Here is a 12,214-nt window from a genome sequence, read left to right on the forward strand (position 1 = left end):
CCGTGTTACCACTGATTTTAGTGGAACTAAAATTGGTTTGGGTAGCTTACTTTGGATCCAACCCCACATTAGTGAGTCCTCACTCAAACTAAGGGCATAAAGAAGTTAAAGGGGCACAATCACATCTTATTTAAATCAACAGGATTTAGACCCACAGTTATTCAGTAAAACAAAAGCACACCTAGGTTTTTTGCGGGGGCAGGATATTATGTCCCATGGCTGTACTTTGCAATCTATTTCTTCTTGAGCTTTTTTTTCCCTTTAGGCTTACTTGGCTACTTATGAGTTAATGATTATCAGTGATTGCCAGTTTGCATTTTTAACTTAAATATTCAATGTAATAATTTCATTTTTCGATTGTCTTTCAGTGAATTCAATAAAGCCAGCCAACTCCAAATAATACATAGCTAAGCTGTGATTGACTTCACACCTACCAGCTTGACTTTCCTGCAGGGTTATTTCCTGACAAGATAAAAAGCAAAGATCCTTGACTGATGTATCACCAGTTAATAACTAAGTCTAGCAATTCCATAGGTTTAGATTAAACAGTAAATGCAATTACTTGTATTCAGTGTTTCTGAATTTACCCTTTGCAAACTGAGTTGTAAGTCAGCAGTAAACATTTTGTCACTTTTCCCCGTGTTTTGGTTGGCCTCCATTTTTCAACTATTTGAGTATCCTGGATAATACCATTGAATTCAATTGGATTTACTTCCGAGCAAACATGCATAGTCTCAGGCTGTAAGGGCAAGTATTGCGTCCCAGTACAACCATGACCACCTATTGATGTCAGATATTGTCTTTAAGAGAGATGATAGTTCTTAATAGCAATCCTGGAAAGTCAAGGTAATGGTCTATTTTACAAGGGTAAAGTGACTTGATTACTATTGATCTCAGCTTCCCTGAATTAGAGCTAGTTAGAAATTGGAAAATGTTTTTTCATCATAGGCTTCATGATTTCCCCCTCAGTTTTCTCCCCATCAGTTTTACAATTATCCAGCCAATGTTACCTTATCCTTCTTAAAAGGCCAAAGAAATGCCAGCTCTTCTGCTCCTTGATCCTTCCCTGATTCTCTCAGAATCTCAGCCTTTTCCTCTTGTAAACCAGCTCATGGTCTTGTAATTGATGAGTTATCCTCCCAAAGGAGATTGCTATATACTTAACACAAAAGGACAATGCAGTATGTGAGTTGTTTCTCTACCCCTATTCAGGAATACATATTCTAAGTTGAATTGAAACATGTGAGGGACAACGTGCTAACTCCACCTGCTGTTGCCCTCTGTAAGTTGGAGGGTGAGCATCTCTAGTGAACTCCTTGCTTTACTTCTGTAGGCTCCATGCACAATGTAGAGTCCTGGAAAACCATGGTTCTACCTTACACGATGGGGCCACATGGATAGAACAGACTCCATGCTACAGACAGATGTGCTCCAATTTGTGGAAGGCAATAGCACCTGTGGTCCCCTCTTTTCCCATTTCATGTTTACTCCCCTTGCATTATCTCAGGTGTGGGGAACCTTCTGGAGGGCCAAAGTTCCCCCACCCCTGCATTAGCTTGATGGGGTCGCATTCCAAAGTCTGATGAGTATGACATTGTAAACAATGGATAATTATTCCCAGTTATCAAGGTAACTTCTCCTGATAGCTCCCCTTATGAGGCAACAGCCTAACAAAGGATTGTTTCCTAGCACCTGTGACACCATGAATAGGTGTTAAAAGCCTGCCTCCATTAGACAGCAACAGACAAATTATATTCAATAATGCTTGGTTTCAGTGGTGTAGACAGGAGCCCCGATAGGACTTTATATAATAATACAAACCAAAGCTATAACATGGCACTGATAAAATCTGTTCATATCACCGAAAATTCAAAAATTATACTACCACAGTTCTTCTGATGACAGCAGCATGCTAATGCAGCAAGAACTGTGCACCGTGCAGTTATGACATTCTGCTTCTTAAGCATTTTCTATTTCTTCTAATGATTTCTCTGTTTCCTTTTTTGTTGCTTAAGTAGCTTTTTATTATTTTCCCCAATGTGGAATCCTTTATACTAACAGCTTTATGTTTTTCTCTTCATTTTTATGACTGCCATTTTTCTCTTATTTTTCTCCCCTCCGCCCCTGTTTGCTTTTGATTTCTTCTGCAGCTCATATTTTAAAGAGGATTTTTTTCCTTGAGGATAGTTGCCACAAGCTTCCCCCTCCCATCTTGATAAAGATGCTTTTTATCTACAGTTTATTGAAATGCTTCATCCCCTTTATAACAAATAGTAATAAAAAGTGAGAAATAATAAACAATAAAAACACTGAAATTCAGAAAATCAAACATGTTATCTCTTTGGATGTGAGCAAAATGCTTAATACTTTTTTCAAAATAATAGATTGGTGTAGCCTGGGACTGATAGGGAAATCTGAAAGGTTCTGCCTCCAGATGCTTAAGCTATGTGATACAACACTGGCTCCTGTCTGGGCATTCTAGTCTCTGCGAGGAAGCATGGGACAAAGTAAAGGTCTGTGGTAGAGCTCATGCATTGCATTCAGATGGTCTTAGGGTTAGTCCTCAGGATCCCTAGTTCAAAAGATTATGTAGCAGGTGAGACCGTGGAGAGCTGCTGTCAGTTGGAGTTCTTTCTTTGGTGATCACTTGTAGCTGAATAAGATTGTCTTCCATGAATATGGTATTAACAGTGAGCCTGTAAGTGACTGTGGAGGCCAATTCTGTATCCACACGTCCTTTCACAGTGGGGCCATAGGTTTCCAGGTGGGAGTTGATCACGGTGGGGTTTGCCAAACGTGCCTTCCTTAGCTCATTTCCCCTTTTCACCCTGAGTTTGTGCTTCTTCAGAGTCCATGACACCTTTGGCAAAGGCTGTTCTCCAATTGGAGCACTCGCAGGCCAGTGTTTCCCAGTTATCAGTGCCACATTTTTTTATAGATTTGCCTTGAGAGCATCTTTGAACCTCTTTTGTTTTCCATCGGTATTTCGCTTTCCATTCTTAAGTTGGGAATAGAGAAGTTGCTTTGGAAGACAATAATCAGGCACCTGAACAATATGACCAGAGCAGATGACATTGACCTAGATGATTGGACTCATCATATGGCATCTTTATACGTTCATGCATTCACATGATGGCAGCCAATGGGTCTTCAAGAAGAATCTGAGATGGGCATCTGGTGTGCATTCTTTTCTCTGCACAGCATATATATTATCACTCAGAATGGTCCATTGTTTCTTCAAACAAGGTTTGAACATCTATCAAACAAAAGGAAGAGATATATCCAAGAGTCATGCTGCAAGTCCAGAGCAAAGCCAGTGTGGCAGCCAATGCAGTGTAATGGATTGGTTTGGAGTATGGCCAGACAGAGCTGGGATCAGATTCTTGCTCAGCAGTCCCTTTGTATGTGGGTTGTAGTATTGTCCCATGTGAGTGGTTTATGTATAAGTGGTTGATAGAAGTAATGTTCGCAGTGGTGAATAGTTGTGATGGTTGTGTGAAATGGATGGAGTGTGATTGCACATAAGTTGTGTGGATTGAAATTTTTATATTATACTGCCTTGTAGTGCTCTCTGATGTTATTTGTTTTTATATTATGTTGATGTATGTGGATGTTGTTTGTGTATTTCATTATGTGAGTCATTTGACAGACATGGCTTTATTGTACTTAGTGTGTTCTTAGTGTATACAGACACATATCCCTATGCACGTATCACTGTAAACTGCTTAAAATCTTTCTGATAGTAAGTGCGATACTAATATATATGGTAAATAAATAAATGCACCTTGTTGGTTGAGCTTGGCCTAGTCACACACCACCTCACAGAGTTGTGGGAATGACAGTGGGAGAGGGAGAAATGATGTGAGGTACCCTAAATTCCTTAAAGGAGATGTGGGACTAAAATGTGCTATACAAATAATTAAATAGATATCCCTGGAGCAGCAGCCGGCCAACCAACCAACCAGGTTTATTGCACCAAGGGTGAGTTTATGCATGCGTATCTGTCATCTAATGACTGTGAGAGATATTAGGCTCCTTTGTGCTGGCCTGAGTTTACAAAAATCCACAACATACTTGCAGGTGTCAATTGCCTGTGATATTTTGATGGTTTGTAATTCAGGGGCAAATGATGCTTTAAATGTCAGCCTTCTCAGCTGTTTCACTGGTCATTAACTCATAAGTCTCATTAGTTTTTCTAAGGTGCAAAAGGTGTGGGAGGGCAATGGATAATGACAGATTTGGGAGGGCATTTGGTGACATGGGCAGTCTGTATTGAATTTGGGCTGATCTCTCATAAACTTCTGCTGAGTTTCCTCATAAAAGAGGAAGGGACTTCTACTGGAGGAAGGCAATCAGAAATAATGCCTCATATAGTTTAATGTCAAACAACACTGAGATATTCAGTGATTGATTTCATTTTCCTGAAAAGGACACTAAAAACTATGAGTAGTACAGACTGCCACCTGTTAAAATGAGATAATAGGGCCAACGTGTGCTTGGCAACATGACTTAAATATGACCACATGGCTGAACATGGCATCACTTTTGGCCATGTGCAAAGCATGTCACTTCCAGTCATGTGGTCTTTGTTTTGGTCATGTGAACAACCTCACAGCATTAGTTTTGACAGCCAGTGACATCATGTCTGGTCATGTGGTTTTTATTTTGGTCACGCGGCAAAGCACAGGGTATCTACAGTATTTCATTTTAACAGGAAGTAGAACTGTTCTCCTACCATTATTTACATGAATGGCAATACGGGGGTGGGGTGGGGGTGGGGAAGCTGTCAGTTAATTTATATGCTTCAAAAGATGCCCCAAATGAGCACCTAACTGTCCTAACATGACACAACATGGAAAACAAGTGTTCTGGCATTATGTAGATTACTTACTTGAAACAAGACTATGTCACAATTAATTTAGTCTGTACCCATAAAAGGATTTTAAAAAGTGTATCATATATACATGCATGTGTGAATCAGGCCTAAGACTCCTGGTGCAATGTGAACAGCCTCAAAAATCTAAGAAAGATATCTGTAATGAAAGTTTGCATCCCAGCTGGGGAGTTGGTGGCAAACAACCTGAAGTATGGGAAGAAAGCGTAAGGGGCAAACAGAGAAGACATCATGCATTCACAAGTCACACTAAGGGTTATAAAGATAATGCTAACAGAACCATCCTCAGGCACCTCTTCAGTGCTGAAAACAGAGTTGCTCAAACTGCTGCCTTAGAATGTCTTACTGAAGTCAGTGGTCTGGATTCCAAGTTGTGTGGAGTTCTGCTCAAGATGGAAGAAGGAGGCAGGGAGGTGATTTTTGCAAGTTCAGCCACTTATGTCTCCTGAAAAGCTCCTCTTCAGAGCTGAGCTGTACATCAGGTGACATGGAAGCTGCAGGGTAAAAGAGGAATATGTGAAGATTGCTTTCCTGTATATGATTCACTGTGTCAACACTCCCACTTTTCTTTATGATGAAGAATATTTATATGAAGGATAGAGGGCATGTCCTACTTCAGTACAGAGTCAGTTTAAGGTTCTGGGGTGTTTTCAGAATATTTAATGAAACTGATGAGTTAGCTATTGTTTCCTGTTATGAGTAGAAGCTAGAAAGACTCTTCAGGATAAGAAAAAATAATAATTCCAGATAATCCACCCAACCCTGCAAAATATTAGCATCAATGGATTTTATTTACAATCCAGGTGTCAATTATTCTGCAATGTGAAGGTTTATCATAGAAATGCTAATACATATTGATAAAAATACCAGCTATTTGACTAGGCTTTCATAACACACACTGCCACCTTTATGAACAATGATAATAAAGAAATGGAAGTTCGGCGCCTACAACAAAGCACATTTCAACCAAAAGAAAAGGTCTAGGAAGAGGTAATATAATCTGAAAGTGGGTTACAATTACACTCAAAGTTGCTTTTATTTTTCCAGAGCATCTAAATGACCCTTTCACATAAGAATGCTTCTGTAAGCAAGATTTCCCTATTCCGTCTCAGATTTCTGGGTTTTACCAATAAATTTGCACTTATCCACGGGATGTCCTCTCAACTTCTATCCTAGTGGAAGTATCATGAAGAATTTAAAACTGAAGCTGAAACTCTTTAAGCATTGCATTTCAGATCTGGATTAATGTTATCCATTATCTCCTGCCATGAAAACTTTTGAAACGTGAACCTTATTATACAAAGGGCAGAGATCATATGTCTGACATAAAGATTAAGCAATTGATCTGTGTGCTGTGAATGCTGATCTCTGATACCACGACTCCATGGCTACCGGACAAGACCAAAAAGATGCAATAAAATAAGTTATATGGCACAATGCCATTATCACTTTCTTAATTATAGGAATTTGTATCATTTTATTTTGAGGTAAAAAAGTGAAACAACATCCCAAACATAAAGGACATCCCAGCCCAAACACGACATAATCCAGAGGTGTATATTTAGCAGAGTGGAAATGACTCTGAACATTTCTGTAGCTTTACACTCAGTCCCTAAACTCTTTCTTAACACACAACCCATTTGAGATTAAAAAGAAAATAGGCCCTTTGGTCTGAGAAGTGTTGGAAGGGAAAGGAAATTTAAAAAGCCATGTGGGATGCAATGAAGGGATGTGTTAATATTACTTAATCAAATTAATGTTGCTGCCTTGCACGCTCACCTGAAGTGTAGCCATAAGTTGTAATGCTACTTGCAGTCCTATAAGTAGAGAAACATTGAATGTAATTGTATAAGGATAGCAAGAAAACTGATAATGCATTCACTAGGAGTATAAGGCTGCAATCCTATATTCTTTACCTGGTAGTTAAGTCCCATGGAATCCATTGAGAAGACACATTTAGGATTGTGCTGTTAATGGATGAGAATAATATGCATTTTGTTATTTGCTAATGTAAATGTCACATGAAAAGGTGCTATTTTTAAGAGTAGAACAACTTTTAATCACGTACACTGCCCATTTCTCCATCGTCTTCTTTCTTTTACCCTTCTGCATACAGATGCATCAGTTAGAAATAAGGCTCATTAAACTCCTTGCATCGATCACCTGGAAATTCACTGATCCTTGTTAGCAAATTGGAAGAACAGCTGGCTATTCATGGAGTAGTTTTAACCCCCATTTCTGTTCTAATCCTTGAAATTTTGCATCACAGTTATCTTTCTTATTGCCTTTTCCTATCAAAAGTGCTTTATTTTGCAATGCATAGATTCTCTATCATCTATCTATCTATCTATCTATCTATCATCTATCATCTATCATCTATCTATCTATATCTATCTATCTATCTATCTATCTATCTATCTATCTATCTATCTATCTATCATCTATCTATCTATCTATCATCTATCTATCTATCATCTATCTATCTATCTATCTATCTATCTATCTATCTATCTATCTATCATCTATCTATCATCTCTATCTATCTATCATCTATCTATCTATCTATCTATCTATCTATCTATCTATCTATCATCTATCTATCTATCTATCTATCTATCTATCTATCTATCTATCTATATATCTATCATCTATCTATCTATCTAATCTATCTATATCTATCATCTATCTATCTATCTATCATCTATCTATCTATCTATCTATCTATCTATCTATCTATCATCTATCTATCATCTCTCTCTCTCTCTCTCTCTCTCTCTCTCTATCTATCTATCTATCATCTATCTATCATCTATCTATCTATCTATCTATCCATCTATCTATCTATCTATCTATCTATCTATCATCATCATCTATCTATCATCTATCTATCATCTATCTATCATCTATCATTTCTGAACCCAGAAGTCAGGCAGAACCTGTGTTATGTGTCAGACTCCAAAATATATTAGAAACCAAGCAGTTTAGATTTACTCCTGTGATTGAGACCACTTTGAACCAAGATGACTGTAGGTGAGTGAGAACAATTTGAACCACGGGCTATAGAAGTTTTAGTTCACAAAAAATGCACATTTTCACACATATGGTTATATTTCCTTAAAATGGGTCTATAATGCATATGCATAATCTATAATAAAGGTAAAGGTACCCCCGCCCGTACGGGCCAGTCGTGTCCGACTCTGGGGTTGCACGCCCATCTCGCTTAAGAGGCCGGGAGCCAGCGCTGTCCGAAGACACTTCCGGGTCACGTGGCTAGCAGAAATGCCGTTTACCTTCCCGCTAGTAAGCAGCCTATTTATCTACTTGCACCCGGAGGTGCTTTCAAACTGCTAGGTTGGCAGGCGCTGGGACCGAGCAACGGGAGTGCACCCCGCCGCGGGGATTCGAACCGCCGATCTGACGATCGGCAAGTCCTAGGCGCTGAGGTTTTACCCACAGCGCCACCCGCATCCCCATAATCTATAATAGCTTCTCTCTTATTCCACTGCAGGACCGACCCTAGCCTTAGACAGAGGTGGTAGACATCAGGAGTCTGCAGGAGCTCCCTCACCATTCACCTTGAGTCCTCTAAGCCAGTAGATGTTGCACAATCACTAATGTTGTAACAAACCAGTCAGATTTTGTATGTGGAACAAGAGGGCACCATCATGCCCTTCACTGCAAGCAGGAAAATGTCTTGTGCTGGTGGTGTTCCACTGTTCCAAACTGCAAGCAGCACTATTATGGATGTGGCCAAGGTGGGGCAGGGAGGGGCAGCTGCCCCCAAATCAATAAAAATCAATAAAATACATAGCAAACTGATGTTCTGCCCCCCAACAAAAGGCCTGCTCCCCCTAACAAAAATCCTTGTTCTGCCCATGAGTAGTACCCCCTGGTTCTGAGACAATAGTAAAAGGAATTTGACCTGGAACATTTTTAACAATGGGCTATGTCCTCATCTTAAAGTGACTTGTCATCTGGAGGAACGGAGAAGTAGAATTCAATAATAATAATAATAATAATAATAATAATAATAATAATAATAATTTATTTATACCCCGGTCATCTGACTGGGTTTCCACAGCCACTCTGGGCGGCTTCCAACAGAATATTAAAATACAATAGTCTGTTAAACATTAAAAGCTTCCCTAAACAGGGCTGCCTTCAGATGTCTTCTGAAAGTCTGGTAGTTGTTGTTCTCTTTGACATCTGGTGGGTGCCACTACCAAGAAGGCCCTCTGCCTCGTTCCCTGTAACTTGGCTTCTTGCAGTGAGGGAACCACCAGAAGGCCCTTGGTACTGGACCTCAGTGTCCGGGCAGAACGATGGGGGTGGAGACACTCCTTCAGGTATACTGGATCAAGGCCGTTTAGGGCTTTAAAGGTCAGCACCAACACTTTGAATAGTGCTCAGAAACATAGTGGGATCCAATGTAGATCTTTCAAGAATGTTGTTATGTGGTCTCGGCGGCTGCTCCCAGTCACCAGTCTAGCTGCCGCATTCTGGATTAGTTGTAGTTTCCGGGTCACTTTCAAAGGTAGCCCAACGTAGAGCACATTACAGTAGTCCAAACAAGAGATAACTAGAGCATGCACCACTCTGGCGAGACAGTCTGCGGGCAGGTAGGATCTCAGCCTGCGTACCAGATGGAGCTGATAGACAGCTGCCCTGGACACAGAATTGACCTGTGCCTCCATGGACAGCTGTGAGTCCAAAAGGACTCCCAGGCTGTGCACCTGGTCCTTCAGGACCACAGTTACCCCATACAGGACCAGGGAGTCCTCCACACCTGCCTGCCTCCTGTCCCCTGAAAACAGTACTGTCTTGTCATGATCCAACCTCAGTCTGTTAGCCACCATCCATCCTCCAACCACCTCCAGACACTCACACAGGACCTTCACTGCCTTCACTGGTTCTGATTTGAAAGAGAGGTAGAGCTGGGTATCATCTGCATACTGATGAACACCCAGCCCAAACCCCCTGATGATCTATCCTAGCATGTAGATGTTGAAAAGCATGGGGGAAAGGCCTAAATCCCGACGGGAAGGGATCCAAATTGTCCGCTTCTTCCAGGCGTGCCTGGAGTTGTTCAGCAACCACTCGCTCAATCACCTTGCCCAAGAATGGAAAATTTGAAACTAGCCTCCAAATCTCATAAACCCTGACTGGAGTTTATCTGTCAGGATCCTATCCTACCAAGGTCCTAGGGAGACCCTCTCCAAGGAAGAGGCATGGGTCCCTGTGAGTTTTATATGTTTGTAAAAAATGAAAGAAATTGTGTAGTGTTTAACCTGGGATTTTTGAACATTATATGTGCAACTGGCATAAAGAAGACAATATATAAGAAGGCTAAGTATTTTATGAAATGGGATACACAAGATTTCCTCCAACGGTAGTCAAGAACTCTTTATTTGACATTAAATTTTTTGGTTCTGTGGTCTGTAAACTTAATTTAGCTTATTTATTTTGCGGCTTGCTCTACCATGTTTACAAATCTACCCCATGAACTGAAATGCTATAAAAAGAACTCTTTTTCGTTCAGCATCTACTGTGTGATCAGTTTCAGCAGTGACAAGGTTAGCCTAAAGCAAACAAGTAGAATGAGTATTTCCTAAACCAATAGTAGGAGATCAAGAATTAGAAGAAAAAGTCAATTATTATTGACTTTGTTTTTTCATTAAAAGGTAATAGAAATTGTTTTCTGTTTCTCATAAAACAAGCATTTCTTACACTGTGCAGTAAGGATTTTTTATATTATGAAGACTGAGTTAAATTCTAGTTTTATTGACTTCGGTACAGGTATAATTTTGTTTCTGCCTTTTGCTATTATAAACATGACCTTGAAAGCTTTATTCTCTTATAACTTGGCATGCACAATGCTTTTTAATCTTTATATTAAATTACATTTGTAATGTATTAGGTAGATGCTAGAATGGTGCTCTAGCATCTAAGATACTTCCTTTTATCATCACCAACCACTTACAGCAGGGCTACTCTCCACTTTTTGTAGTCATAGGCAAGCTGCCCTCAGGAGACCTCTGGTGGCAGCTGCCTGCCCATCTGCTTACCAGTTGGTTGGCTGCTTGTCTGTTCACAGTGCTGACATAAGACTCATTTGCACATGGAGTCACCACTGATTTTAATTACAGCAGCCTTGCCTCAAATGTTTGTAGGTTGGCGACACCTACATAATGAAGGCAGCACTGGTGACTTCTTTACATAGGTATGTACACACAAGACAAGATGGGGTTTAAATCCCACTTCAGTACTGAAGAAAGTGGGTTGCTTCAGGTTGCCTCAGGCATGATCTGCTTTATCTTGGACTGAAGTCTCATGTTCCCTGAAGAGGCTAGTTTGTCTACAAATTCCACCCTTTTCTGACAAATGGTTAAAAAGTTACAGCTAATTTTTTAACCATTTGTCAAAAATGGGTGGAATTCACAGACAAAGTAGCCTCTTCAGGCAGGTGTAAAGGAAGGCTAACTGGCACCCAGTGCGGGGTGTTGGGGGGAGGTGAGGCAAAGCACACGGTGGCACAGGTGCTGCCGGGTGGTTTGCCGCTGGCGCCGCTCAAACGCCGTATGGATGGCTGCAGGATTCTCTGCTTGTGGCTGCAGCAGCGGCGGTGGGATCCTCCATATGTGGGGGCAGTGGGGTGAGCCCCTCACGTGGTGCCTTCTTGTCACCCCCCCCCCCCAGAGATGGCACCCGGGGTGAACCGTCCCCCACACCCGCTTCCTCCGCCACTCAGCTTCTATGAAGTCTACCAGTTTTCAGAGAAATATGTACAGGTGTTATTTTATGTTGCTTTGAAGTTTATAATATTTTTCAGAGAGCTGGTTACAATTTGAAGGCATGGTCAACTCTTTTCAGGGAATTTAAGACCAGCCTCAAGGGAATCCCTGAAAATGAGGACTACTCCATTTGTGTGAACAGAGTTTCTAATCATACAGAAGAGTTGTGGACATGTAGGTCCCTTTTCTCACTAATGATGAACATAGAAGTGTCAGGAGTGGGACCAGACAGTGCTGTTTAGCTCCCCTTCTGCTCATTGATCATGCATGTATTATGTGAGACAGAGAGAACACGTGTTGAGGACAGAGAGGGGAGCCGTTATCAGGATAAGAACCATGTTTCCTTGTGAGCAACCTTCTGGTGGCTGCATGTTAGTAGTGGATGTGGACAGAGGCAAAATAGGTGGAGCTGCATACATGACTCTTACCCACATTCCATCCAGGCAGCAGCCAGAGCTTTGTACACACAAGCACACGGGGAGAGAGAGAGAGAGAGAGAGAGAGAAAGAAAGAGAGAGAGAGAGAGAGA

This window comes from Podarcis melisellensis (assembly GCF_964234715.1).
Source record: "Podarcis melisellensis genome assembly, chromosome: 4".
In the NCBI taxonomy this organism is placed as follows: domain Eukaryota; kingdom Metazoa; phylum Chordata; class Lepidosauria; order Squamata; family Lacertidae; genus Podarcis; species Podarcis melisellensis.